The sequence below is a fragment of the Lepidochelys kempii genome, chromosome 1 (assembly GCF_965140285.1).
Source record: "Lepidochelys kempii isolate rLepKem1 chromosome 1, rLepKem1.hap1, whole genome shotgun sequence".
Taxonomy (NCBI): Eukaryota; Metazoa; Chordata; order Testudines; family Cheloniidae; genus Lepidochelys; species Lepidochelys kempii.
In genome coordinates this window covers 234,755,016-234,769,320 of record NC_136380.1, presented here as the reverse complement: position 1 = coordinate 234,769,320, position 14,305 = coordinate 234,755,016, and positions in this window count along the sequence as shown.

Here is a 14,305-nt window from a genome sequence, read left to right as displayed (position 1 = left end):
GGTAAATACTTGGGTAGCATCATAGATGGTGCTGGAGGATGCTTGATAGATGTAGACACTCATATAGCAGTTGCTGCATGTTTTGGGCCCTTCAGTGGCCTCTGTGGGAATGCTGTGACAGCAAACTTACCACAAAAGTGCAGAGCTATAGGACCACACTTATACAAACACTGTTGTATGGAAGTGCAACATGGGTGCTGAGGAAGGCTGAAGAACAACAGATTTAAGTTTTCGATTCTCATTGTGTTCCTCAGTTGAGCCATATTAAGAGGAAGGAGAAGATCAGAAATGAGGATATTCTAAGCCAAGCCCAGCCACTGACTCTATCAGCACTGGCTGGATATTGGTGGATTTCTTGGCATGCACGTATTACTAGAATGGAAGACCAATGAATTCTGAAGTGTGTCCCCCAAGGAATGCCACTACATGACTGGTGGTCCAGAAGCTTTGGTGGCATGACAAAATTGCTAGTGAGGGACCTAAACTGAACATCTAGCTAGACCATCTTCTGTAACTAGCCAGAGATTGATCTGGGTAGTGCTTTATCTGCAAGGAGGCCAGGTCCCTTTGGAATTTGCCAGGATGATGATGATAATGACATGACTGTGGAAAGTCTTTGTATGACTGTGGAATGTCTACAATGAAATTACAATATCCCATCCAGTGAAAAGAGAAAACATTGGGCCATTGATGGCACAGAAGCAAAATTACTCTTATTTGCCTACATAACCTACTTGGTTCACTAAGTAACCTACATACACTTGAAGCATGGGATTGGTCCCATTGACTTCACTTGAATTATTTATGTGTTTGTTTGTTTCACGTGTTCACAAATATTTGAAGATTGAGGCCCAAATGTCTGTGCTGGAAAAGTTTCAGGTCTCTTTTCCCTTCCTTGCACTGCCCAATAAAAACCAGAGATACTGACTTAAAAGCTTTATACAGGAAAGCTGTGAGTCCTGATAGAATAAAACAACAAAATAAAAACTGGCCTTCCGTGCTTGTTTGTCCACATCACTCATTAGAACTGAGCAGTGTCTTCATTCATTGTCCATGCACAACATATCTGTGCTTACTATGAGTACTGTACTTCTCTTTCATAGGGACTTAAGTTTTCCATCCAGACTTTCTGCACCGGCGGAGAGCATTCTAGGCTACGATCAGTTTTCCAAAGTCTTTTGGTTTCCTTTTTCCCTGTAACATCAGATCCCCAGACTGAAGACCACCAGAAGACTCTGGGCCTGCTTTACCATTGCCCTGTATAATCCTTTATGCCTCTGCAGACTGAGTGTAAAATGCTACTATTCAAACACAAGAGCATTGTACACCGATGTTGCACAGGTGTGAATGACTACACAAGGTGCAAGGTAACAGGGAGTTGGGTCTTGTATCCTTTGACTAACAAAAATGATACGTAGCGCCTATTTCACTAACATTTCCACAATTAATAGGCTGTGAATATAGATGATTTCACATGGACAAAAATCAGTTAATAATTTCTTTGCATTTACATTTAGAAAAACTCCTAACCTAATGTTTATTTGAAAGTATTTTGTCCTTGCCTTGTTTTGACATGTTTAGCTTCCCTTCAAACTAAAAATTAAAAGAAAATCTTCAGTGGAAATGTGAAATTACAGAAAGCCAAGAGCAGGTGATCGATTATGAAATTCACTATGAATAATCTCAAAGACTGAGCATTCCCCTCTTCCCACTTTTCTTTTGTGTGTGTATGTATGTGTCCTGCTCAGTGTTTACCTACCCTGTGTGTATTTTCTATTTGTCCCGCATCTGGTGTCTGCTCCAGCACCAGCCTGGCTGTTTCAGAGTCAAGAGTACTTTAGCTTTTTCACTATCAAAAGGAAGAGAAAATAAAATATAGATTAAAAACGTGAAAAGGAGGGGGAGAAGGGGAACACTTCCATAGATTTTTCTTAACATGATTTTTTATGTTGATTTTTTGTTGTTTTGTTTGGGCAAGTTTCTTGCCATGTACCTTTGCATTTGCATTTCCTGTTGATTGGCAATTTTTAAACTGTTTATTGTGCTCTTTTGTTTAGCTGTTCAAGAGCTAAAACAAAAGCCACCAGGCCCTGTGAGGGACACATTTGCATGCGGCGAGCGTTGCCCGAGGAAAAAGTAATTGCTAATGCATATTTATGTGGCACAAATTTGCCATTTGTTTATGCATAAAATTATCAATAGTGCAGGGCGGCCCAGCAGTAGAAAATGGTGACCTTTTTAGCTTAATAAATAGAAATCAGCTGTTGTTGTGAAGAGATCAGCCATTTATTCTGTGTTGAGGGACACTGCCGGGAAAATGTAGATTGGTGCTGGCAATATCATTAAATGGAAGGCCAATGACCCTTTCGGTATAGTCTATTATACTTTATCTAATAGGGGATAAATGACTCTGGTTGGCAAATAGATTAAAAAAAAACCCTTCAGACCTCTCTTATATACCTCAACCACATAGATTATGAGCAGGTAGACACTGAGGAGGTAATCTTAGACAAACTTGTTACTGTCATTCTAGAGTGACTCCGTTTTAAAGCAGTATCTTTATGCTAGTCCTTGACCATTTTGATAAGATGGATTTGGATTAAAAAAACCCCACCAACTGTGATTATTCTTTTCATACTGACAGACCTGAATCTGCTGTATTTTGTAGGGCTTTGTGTTGGAGATTGCACCTGCTGCGGTAACTAACAGTTCATCTGTCCAGAAAGCACCATTCTACAAGGTTCCATCGCAATCATATTTTGTGGTCATGAAACTGGAACAGTCAGTTTCAAGGGAGAAGGAAATGAGGTCCCTTCTGAAGACACCAGTGAGTTTTAGGAAGTAGCTGTGACAAGTTTCTCCATTTCCTCCTCCCCCCCCTTCCCCCCCCCCACTTCAATTTTTCATGTGAACTTAGTGCAGGTAAAGGTTTGCCAGATTGCAGATCTAGTGAGTGAAGTCCTTTATCTGCAGCATAGGTACACATGGGAAGTGGCAATGAATGCTTCTTCATGCAGCCCCACTAGTGTGCCTCAACCCTGATAGGCAGCCTTAAGACCCAAGGAGGCAAGAGTGAACAACTATGAGTTCCACAAGTACCTGTAAAAATGTGCAAGTGGAAGAATACCAGAGTTTTCCACATCTCTCTTGTTTTGGTCCATATAGTATATTGTGGGCTTGTTTACATTTGAGATGCTACAGCGGCACACCTGTAGCGCTTTAGTGTAGACACAACCTATGACGATGAGAGGGGATTCTCCTATTGGTGTAGGTAATCCACCTCCCCAAGAGGTAGTAGCTAGGTCCATGGAAGAATTCTTCCATTGACCTAATGCTGTCTACACGAGGATTTAGGGTAGTTTTACTACACTGCTCAGGGGTATGGATTTTTCCTCTTCCATACTTGCAAAGGGTTGCCCTGTTGTTTCATGGTGGGGAAGGGTTGAGTCACTTGGGAACCATGAGCTGTTTGCTTTCTAAACATCAATCAGAACATCACAAAACAGCCACCATCACATTCTGTACTGACACCTTGTTAGTGGTCTCAATAGAGAGGCAAAAGAGTGAACCAAAGGATAGCTTAAATCAGCATTTCACACCTGTAGCAGGGTCCCTTCAGGGAAGGTCAGTGTGGGGAAGCTTGTCCTTTCATTGCCTGTGCCTATTCAATAGAGAGACTAGGGCTGTCAGTTTGGCCTTTTCCCCAACAGCACTACATTCATGTAAAATCTTTTTTTTTTTTTTTAAGTATTTTTAAGCCACAGTATAAGTCTTTGGAGAAATGTCTGGCACTGTTTAAGGTCATTAGCTTTCTTCATGCCCACAACGGTCCTCACCTTATTATGGCACTATTTGGGAAGGAAGCCTCCAGTCTTGTCTGTACCCATGACCAGGGGCGCTGGAACAGAGGGAGCCGGGGGTCATGGCCCCATCACTTTTAAAGGTAAAATTATAAAACAACTCTTTTGAGGCATGCTGAGTAAGTCCAGGCAGCCGAGACTGGGAGGTGACCTACTAGTAAGATTTATTTAGATAAACATTAATAGAAACTATTAAACTTATTGGGCAGAAATAGAAATTGAGGGCCAGATTCTCAATTAATATAAACCAGCATAACTCCATCTGAGGATCTGGTCCTGGATTTATTTGTTTGTTAGTAGTAGTATTTTAATTATTATTGTGATAGTGCATAGAGGTTCCAGTCAGAAATCAGGGCCCCTTTGTGGTAGGCACCGTTCAAACAAATAGACCAAAGACAGTGCCAGAGAGCTCCCAATCTAGATTTATGATGGACCTCGGTAGGTGGACAAACAGACAAATGGAGATTGGGGGATAAGTGACAGAAAAGATGCAGTTGTTTGCATAACTAGTAGTTTTGGTGATCAAAGTATTCATGGGTGGCTTCCAGTCTAACTGGGTAATTTGGACCTACTTGCCACAGTCCTTCTTGTATCCTGAGGCAAGATTTAAAGGCCAGAAGGGACCATCGTGATCATCTAATCTGACCTCTTGCACATTGCAGGCCACAGAACCTCACCCACTCCTCTAATAGACCCATAACCTCTTGCTTGTTACTGTCGTCCTCAAATCATGGTGCAAAGACTTCAAGTTACAGAGAATCCACTCCCTTCTGGAATGCTATTCTGATAGTCAAATTGTAATGCCCTTACTCAGGTTTGGTAAAACCTTACTCTTCAAATAGTCCCACTGACTTCAACAGGCCTTCATGTTGAGTAGAGCTATCACAGTCTTGCCCCAGACCTTCAGGGTTAGAGTGCCTTCTGCAGTGTGGGAGCAGAGTGACTGAGGCCTTGACTACACACAAGTTGCACTGGTTTAACTTAATTGGTATTTAAACTGATATAGCTACAATGGTTCAGACCCTTTTGTGGACACGCTTAATTGGGTTTAGAAGTGGTTTTTTTTTGGTTTTGCTAAACTGGTTCCCAGTTGACTTGTGAAATACGCCTGCTTTAAAATGAAATAAGAGCATACTCATGGCCTTGTGCATTAACTGAATTGTTTAAAATTATGAAGAAAAGTCCTGATTAACCTTGCTTATTATGATGATTGGCAGTTCATGATAGAAATTAATTGAATGAATTAGATGAATATCTTTTTCCTTTTAATTCTGTTTTTAAGGAATGGGCAGGAGATAGTAGTGTACCTTTGCTTTGGGTGTTAGATAAATCTGTTGGTATATTTGATTACCATGCAATGGCATTACAGGCCAGATCCTCATCTGGTATATAGTGGCATAGGTCTATTGACTTCAGTTTCCACCACCTGGAGCATGTGACCCTATGTTAGAATGAATGGAAGGGTCTAATCCTGTCCGCAACCCATTCTCAGCTCTTGTTGCATTCCTGTTGTAGCAGAAAAACATTGGCGGTTCGGCTCAGAGAAGTTAAGGCCCATTGAGGATAAAGGAAGATAATGTGACAAATTCTGTGCTGTCCTGGTTAGCTGGTGGATGTTTCATATGGGTTCTATATGGAGAGAAAAAAATCTGCAGCTTGGCTAGTATTCCTGAATGTGATGACCAGTCCACTACGTGAGCTAAGGAATTTATGCTTTCTAAATTCTTTAAGATATATTACAATTAATTAGTATACAACCCTGAACTTGATGAGAGATTGTCTTCACCATAGGAAGCAGAGCTTGATTTCAGTGAACCTATACTGCTTAACCTCTACTGAGGATATAGCCATTTATTTGTTTGTTTATTTCCTCTTTCAGTATGGACCAGATTTTTATTTGGAAAATCCATACAGATTTTCTTAATAGGAGTCCCTTTCTGTGGTGAAATTTACAAACAAAATATAGGGAGTTCATTCCTGTTTTGCTTACATTACTGCATATTACAGAAAATCAAGGTTGATTTTTCAAGAACTTGTGTGTACATGCATATCTTGGTATGAACTATGGATAGCTCCCATTTTTTGAACTTTATACCCTCTATATTTATATTCCAACTTCTTTTCCTCAGTCTTACTATGTGTCTGCTATATTCATGGAGTATTATGGGAACCATACAGTTGCCAAAATAATCCCATAATGTTAATTTAGTGGAGAAAGTGTCTGCCTTATATTTTAAAGGTATTTCAGATTCTATCAGGGTTTATTTTTTTTATTTAATATCCCTATTGATTTTTCTCCATCAGTATGATTATTAACCTATCCTGGCACTTTTCTAAACCACAAAAACCTGATGCAAAACATGAAGCCAAGTTAGAAAATAATATTGAACCCTTTATATTTATCCACTCTCTTTTCCACTACAAACTAATGAGGTGGAAATATAGTGTCCCCATTTTACAGACAGACAGACGGAGGCACAGAGAAGTTAATTGAATTGCTTATACATAGACACAGGACATCAGTGAGTGATGGAGCTTGAGACAGAACAGAGAACTTCTTGACTGTCAGTCTTTTACTCTTCTCACCTCTGGACCATCCTGAATAGTCCGCTCATAAGAATGTTACAGGCATAAAAATGGAACCACTGAACATCGGTTAGCTGTTCAAAGGGTCAAGAGAAACAGGACAAAATTAGAGCTGTATTGGTTATGATGATGAGAGGGAGTCTCTTTAGTTCTAATAGAGTCTAACTTTCTCTCTCTCTCTCTCTCTCTCTCTCAGCTTTTACATGTGAAATATTTTGGGTCACCCATTAATTTACACCAGCGTCTGTTTTGCAAGAAAGAGTTCATGAGCCAAATAGAAAGGAATATGGTGGTGTTAGAGGAACCCACGCTTTTATTTTATGTTTTGGATGCATTTTCCTTTTTAAATCTTACTGTTGATATGCATTTGGTTTTATTTTCTAGCCTTTCTCTTGCTGATGACCGGGTTCCTGCTTGATCCTGTTTACAAGATTCCAAAGGTTGAAAATAATCCCAGCTCCTCAGCATTGGGTAGGAAAACAAAACCATATAAAGACACAGTGCAGTTACTCAGGAGGGTTAGCAGTATGGAAATGTGTGATGCGAGGGAAAACATGGAGGAAATAGTCCGTTATAAGGTTGGCACAATACACATCAGTATAGACATTTTTTCTCACTTAGATATATACACGGTACATATTTTATTAATTAGAGTTTTGATATTGACTCTAGAATTCTTTCTTGGGACAAACTTTTCAAAATAACTTAAAAGTGCCAGTGAAGAGTGTTCATCTGGTAGTCCTGGATGTTATGGTCTTCATTATTTATCCTAACTATAAAACAGGGCAGCTGTAGTCCAGGCTTTTTTGTGCTGCCTGAGCAATGTGCCTCAACTTTCCCTTGAACTGACCACATTTTGGTGTGAGTGGGTTGCACGCTTTTCCTTTCCATTAAATTTATGGCCTCTCCTACCAACACTTACTAGCATGGGTAGTGGACTACCCTTGCATTTGTTGAATTTGGAACAGTAATTATGAATTCTGCAGTATCAGGTGTGCTAAGATAGGTGAAAACTGATTTTCAGGAATCTTGTTTTACCCATATATGATCCTGGTTCAGCAAAGCATTTCTAGTATGGGAGAGGAAGAGCCAGATTAATGTAGGGGCTTTAGGGGCTGCAGCCCAGGGCCTGGGGCTAAGGGGGCCCCCGCTGTGACCCGCTGCTTCTTTTCATCTGATCCGCAGCAAGTCTCCATGCCACGGGCTGGACGCTGGTTCCTGAGCCTCGGCACCCCACACCCGCTCTGGGGCTGGAGCCATGAGCGCTGGCTTGCCGATGTGCCCCTGCGGCCCGTAGGTGAGGGGCATTCAGGAAATCTCTGCACACTGCCTCTGCCCCCAGTGCTGGCTCTGCAGCTCCCATTGGCCAGGTAACATGGCCAATGGGAGCTGCAGGGATGGTGCCTGCGGGCACGGGCAGCATGCACCGCCCAGAGGAGCCTGGCCCCTCTGCCTAGGGGCCGGACATGCCAGCCACTTCGGAGAGCAGAGCAGCGCAGAGCCAGGGCAGGCAGGGATCCAGCCTTAGCCCTTCTGCGCCGCTAATCAGGAGCTGCCCAAGGTAAACGCCTCCTGGCCAGAGCCCGCACCCCCTTCTGCATCCAAACTCCCTCCCAGACCCCGCACCCCCACTTTTACCCCAACCCCCTGTCCCAGCCCTGAGCCCCCTCCTTCACCCAAACTCCCTCCCAGAGCCCGCACCCCAAACTTCCTGCAGCACCCCAACCCCCTGTCCCATCCCTGGCCCCACCCCAGAGCCCACCCCCCCCAGCTGGAGCTGCACCCCCTCCCATACCCCAGCCCTGAGCCCACTCCCCTGCTCCAAACCCCTAGGGGCCCAATAAAATCTAATAGCCCTGGGCCCACAGGAGAGTTAATCTGGTCCTGGGGAAAGGTCACTTCAGTCAGTGGGTTTGCTCACATCCTTAAAGTTAAACATTTGCTGATGTGCTTTGCTGAATTGGAGCTTGAACGCAGAGCATTTTCCAGAACTCCCTGCACTGCTTTAGGATCTTATGAGCTAGTTGTCATTGCTTTTATAGTAGGGGGGCGGAGAGGATATTTAAAATCGCCAGTCTCAGCAAGTAGATAGAAATGTTTCCCAATATATTGCTCTAAAATACAATTATTTTAAGTCTATCCATCTACTCTCTTATTAATTTGGCATGTTGAACAGCTTTTTAATTTTACTTATTTTGTTTCAATTTATAAAATAAAACATAAAGATCATTTTAAAAGATTTTGTGTTAAACTCTGTAAAGTTTTCCATTAACATAGTACTACTAAGAAATTCTGGGCATGTGTGGTAATTTTAGTAAGAACTGATTTGTAAATGTGTTTTAGTTTAAAAAGTCATGAGGGTTTTATTAAAGCCTCAATATTTACAAATAAATAGAAAATGAGAAAACCTTTTTATTTTTGGTCAGTGCAATTCAGTTCCTGTGGTGTTGGCCTGGCAAGTTACACTAGTACAGGTGTTCCCAAAATTAACATGTGAAGAACTTAAGTATATCGTTAACTTTACTACTTTGAATGGAAAGTGTTTGCGGATTGGAGCCTCAGAGTCTGATCCTAAGAAGTGCTGAGCACCTTTTAGAGATGGATGAGTGTCTTCATCTCCCTTTGACTTCAGGAGGAGTTGAAAATGCTGTATACCTCATAGAGTACCGAATTCCTCTAAGGATTGGGCTCCAAGTAACTTGATCTGTTTATCTTCTGCTTTGCACCTTGTAATGTCATTTACGCCTTTGCAAGGTAAGTGTGAAATGCTACCAAATCAGATTTCTTTACTGACCCACAATGGTAGGTATTTTGCACTGGCTTTTCATGTGTTTTTCTCAAGTATAAATGAGCATACAAGATGCAAGGCAGTGAAGAATCAGGCCCACTGTAACTAAGGATTTGGGGCTAGATCCTCAGCTGGTGAAATCAGCATAGTTCCATTGACTGAAATGAGTTGAGGATCTGACACGCAGATCTGGGGGCATGTTTAGAATGTTCCCCTGCAGCATTTGTAACTCAAACAGCAGCATTTGGTGGTGCATGAAAAAGAGAGAGAAACTGACTAAACAGACTAGTTGAGTGAATTGGGGGAATACAAAAACAAATAACATAAATGGTGAAAAGTAAATTAGCTGATGAAATGTCTCTCCATGTCCATGACTGAAGGTGTTACTGGGAACACAGACAAAGAATTTTTTAAATGTGTAGCTTTGATGTTGAAACACACGCCTTTAGAATGTGGATGTGTGTGTTTGTGCTTTTAGTCTGCATGGGGGAAGGAGGGCCTAGTATTCAATCCTTGTCTTGGACAAATCTATAGAAATCAGTGAATGGAAGACTCTAGGATTGAGCCCACTTTCTGGACCGCTCTTCATGTGGTGTAAATCAGCATTATTCCATTGAAGTCAACAGAGCTTTGCCATTTGATACCAGATGAGGATCTGGCCAATGGTGTCTTAAATGGTTGATTTTATTTACAAACGCTTTGTGACTCACTTTTGTCTTTTAACTGCAGATAATGGGTTGTGACCTTTTTTGTTCTGCTTCCTCTTCTTAGTGACTTTATCAAACAAGAAATCACTGTTTTACCAACTAGGGACCATTAATCTAGGCAGCAAAACTTGTTCTTTATAGAAAAAATAAATTCTTCTACATGTTGTTGGAGAATTTCTGAACAATAAAAGATCATCATATAATGGGTGACTGGTTTTTTTGTTGTTTTTTTTTATTAAAGTCCTTCATTCAAACAGCAGTCTCCAGCCTTTGAGAATGAGCCACTTTGTTGACAAATCTGTCATCTAAATTGAACAACAGAAATTAGAACTTTGTGCTGCAGATTTTCACTTTTTATGGTGGGTGGTAGTATCAACAAAAATGTATAATGAATTTCATTGAAGATGATTTTAAAAGGTCTGCCACCTGTAGATAAAAATGTGCATTACTACGCATACATAATTATCAAGACTGAAAGGCCATGGCACGAACCCCTGACCTTTTGAAATCAAAACACTCACTGTAAAGAAAGGAGGCACTGATTTCTCCAGCTATGCAAATATAGGACACTCGTATCTACTCAACTATATCAACACTCTATTCTATATCTAGTTAAAGAGACACTTCAGAATGCTTTGTAGGTCTATGTTTGGCCTTCATTTTTTTCCTTGTTTGGAAAGTTCACATTTTTTAATGTGTAGGGATTTCTTTTTTTAAACTAAACAAGTGCATTATTAAAAATATTCAGTAGCACAACTCTTATGAAACACCCTACAATAATAAACCAGTGTGTGTGTATGAAGAGGAGGGAATAATGTTGTGTATGCACACACATTTCAGCTTCAGGCTTTCCACAAGGTTATTTACAAGCAGGGAGAAAAACAAACAAACCTATCGTAAAAATTATGAAAAATACTTTGATGGTCCTTTTAAAGTCAGTTCACCAAACATTGGTCACACCAAAAGGCTGACAGGCAACTCATAGTTCCCCTATGAACAATCTAAGACCAACGTTGCTGTTTGTAGCTGGGAATGAGAGCTTTTGCTTACAGTACTGGGGAGAAAGACTGAAGGGAAATAAAGGATGTGAACGAAAGACTTTTTGTTTTCATACGAGTGTTTGGAACACCAAGCAAGCAAAGAAGCAGCTATCTTAGCTAAGCTAATGCAATAGAAGACCATTGCACCCAAACTGTCTCAGCAGAACTTCCTGTATAATTAGATTGTAAATCTTCTCAGCTGAGGAAATTTTGCCCAGGGTCAGATTGTCTAAGTAATAATCCATTCGCCTTAAATTAGAAAATTTGAACTGCTGGGATAAGTTATTGCATTTGTTTTGTTTTTTAATTCCTAATATAACTCAGGGAACTAAGTGCAATGTTTCTTTTTTTAATTATGTTTACATCTCTGAACGTTTAATTACCTAGGAAGGCCTTTTTTGTGTATGTTTATTGCCATTTTCCTGGGTAATGATGGCAGAGTTCCTTTCTGGGCAAATTAACACAGTTCTTAATATACTTTAGGAAGTGATACCACAAAATCCTCTGGCCACCACATTCCGTGATATCACTTCCTCTACAAAGCATATGTTAGGAGATTCTGCTGCTCTTTAATCCTGCTGCAGTTTTGTGATGCTGAAGTTTTACTTCAAGCTATGACTCTCTTGTTCTGCAAAGATTAGAAGTGCCACCTTCAGGGTAAGAATTAATGGGCACAGTTTTGCTAATAACTAGTTATACAACATGAAGGCTTCTCTGGTTAAAATTTAATTATTTTATTTGAAAAAGGAAAAGATTAGAAAGTGGATATGTTTATTGAGTTATATAAAAATGATTGTGGGCTAAATTCTTAAGCCAATACTTAGGCAAAATTCCCATTGGGACTTCAGGATTTGGCCGTATGTGAGCAAATAGGGTTAGGATTGCTTCCTTGATTAGGATCCATTAAGGTATGAGCTGATTCTGAGTGGTGGATCTTTATCTATTCCTACCTATAAGCCTAGTTTTATAAAATGATATGTGGCCCTGATTTTCAGAAGGATCTCTCAACTCATTCTCCAGTTTTTAATGGAATGGATACTTGTGGGTACATTTTATAGTTCTTATACATGTGTTAACCTGACTTGAGACAGATGCTGAAGATGCTGTGCATACCCAAGAGTTGCTGAGAATCAGTGAATGATGCCTTGTGGTAGCCCATAGCACCCTGCAGCATCAGGCTATTTTCAAGTGCAAAGTCAAAGGTCACTTCTAGTCATACATCTTTGATGATCTAGAAATAAACAGGTATGTTGAGTAATAGCATTATTGTAACATCCATGATGAATTTTTAACATATGTGTAGGATAAAGAGGAGGATGGGAAGGGCCAAGTAAACCTTAGTATGAAGAAAAACATCAATTATTTTTTAACATTGTGAATGAAATTGTGCTTATCGTGATTTTTTTTATTACTTTTTTATTTAAGCTTTCTCTTCCAATACTGGAAATTCAAATACAACAACATTTTGTTAATGTTCTAGAATAAAAACAAAGAAACTGACTAGGAACAAAAGTTGATGTGTCCCATGTCAGATCTAATATATGAGTGTTCCAGATGAGAAAAATGTGCATTCTAAACAAGCAACCATGGATCTTGAGATGCAGGAGGACTTTTGCTAGCTTACTGCCAATTTCCCATGTTCCGCTCCCCAATAGTTCCTTCAGATGGACAGTCTACAGCGGGTTACAAAATACCAAGGCAAATCACTTGTTTGGTAAAAACAAGAGGGAGCATTAGAACAAGCCCTGAAAATAGGAATATTCTCAATTTTCACAGCCATCGGGTCATCCTTTTACTATCTACAACAGGAACAAATGTATTCTTTATTATTTTTCTCTGTTGCTCTGAAATGCCAGTCAATTTTAAAAAAGGATAATGCTCTAGAAGACGTGAAAAATTCAAGATGTTTGAAAGCCCCTTGAAACTGGTAGTTTGGGAAAACACCAAAGCATTCAGGTGCCCTTGGAAACACACAAGAGCAGGGCAAGTCAGAAGATAAGTGGAGGTCGAAAAATAGTTCAAACAGCCTGCTCTCATTACTGCCATCATAATCCTTATAACAATTCCATTTTTATGTTTTTAAACTGTTCAGTATTATTATTTAACAGCAAGGAATATTGCCTTTGTGTAGGAACTCCAGAAATAAAAGAAATCAGAAATCAGACCTCAAGACTATTTGTGAGGCAGAAATAATCCAGCCATTATTTCTGGTGTAAAAGGTTTGTGAATAGCATGATTTGCCTAGAAGCTGTTTTCCAACCTAATAACTCCCAGAATAATGACCTAAAACTGTTTCCAAGAGGATTAGGGCCCACATAACTATTAGAAACTACAATTTTTTAAAAAATTTAATTTCTGATTCATTGAGAGGTGAGTTTTAATTTAGGTTATAGCTTCTTATTTAGTGGAATAATTTTAAATCTCTCTGAACTCAAAAAGTATTGTAGTAATCCTTTAGAGAAGGACTGTCTGCATTGTATGAGAGAGAGGGAGAGAGAGAGTTAAATATATATATTGCTTATTGTTATAATGATCTCCAAGATGGTCATTAACTAGATTTTTAATCCATTTGGGAGGGTTTTTCTGTTTGTCTGTTGTTTTTTCTTAATCTTCTGTTTCAGCTTGCCTTGGGCAAAAGCCATTCAAAATGGGCTAAATCACAGCTGAATACTTAGCTTGTTGGTTAACCATCACTTGAACAGTCTTCACTGGAGAGGCTATGGAATAGAGAATTTATTATCTTTAATGATGATATTGGTGTGTTTCTAAGGTGTGCATAGGTTTTATGTGTTTTGCTGCTCATTAATTTCCTTCTTTAGTTGGCATGAGTTGTTTTAAATGGAAGGGAGTGAAAGATGCAGGTTCAGAGTGACTAAGGAATGCCTGGTATAAAGGGGCCAGGCATCGATAGTTAGAAGGAGAATACACAGATATACCACTGAAGCCATTTGATAACAACCTGTTCAGTGAATTAATGTTAAATTGGCAAAACCTACCAATCTGTGCATCAAAATGTTAATTTTGAAAGCTCATTGGAAAATCATGTGTATGCATGTTGAAATGTCTATCAAACACCAATTGTTTTTGATCTAGATGAGGCAAACGCATTTAACTCATTGGCTGCTGACAGCTGTTCCAAGAGCGTCTCAGCAGATCTCAGGAAAGGCCTGATTGACCGGGAAGGTACATCAGTTTTCTACTCCATTGGGTGAACTGGGCATCTAACGTGCACTAAAATGTTCTAAGTCTGTCTTAAGATCATATTCATTCTAGGAGGTGTGGTTCAGGACCTACCTCCAGAAAATAACAATAAATAGTTAATAA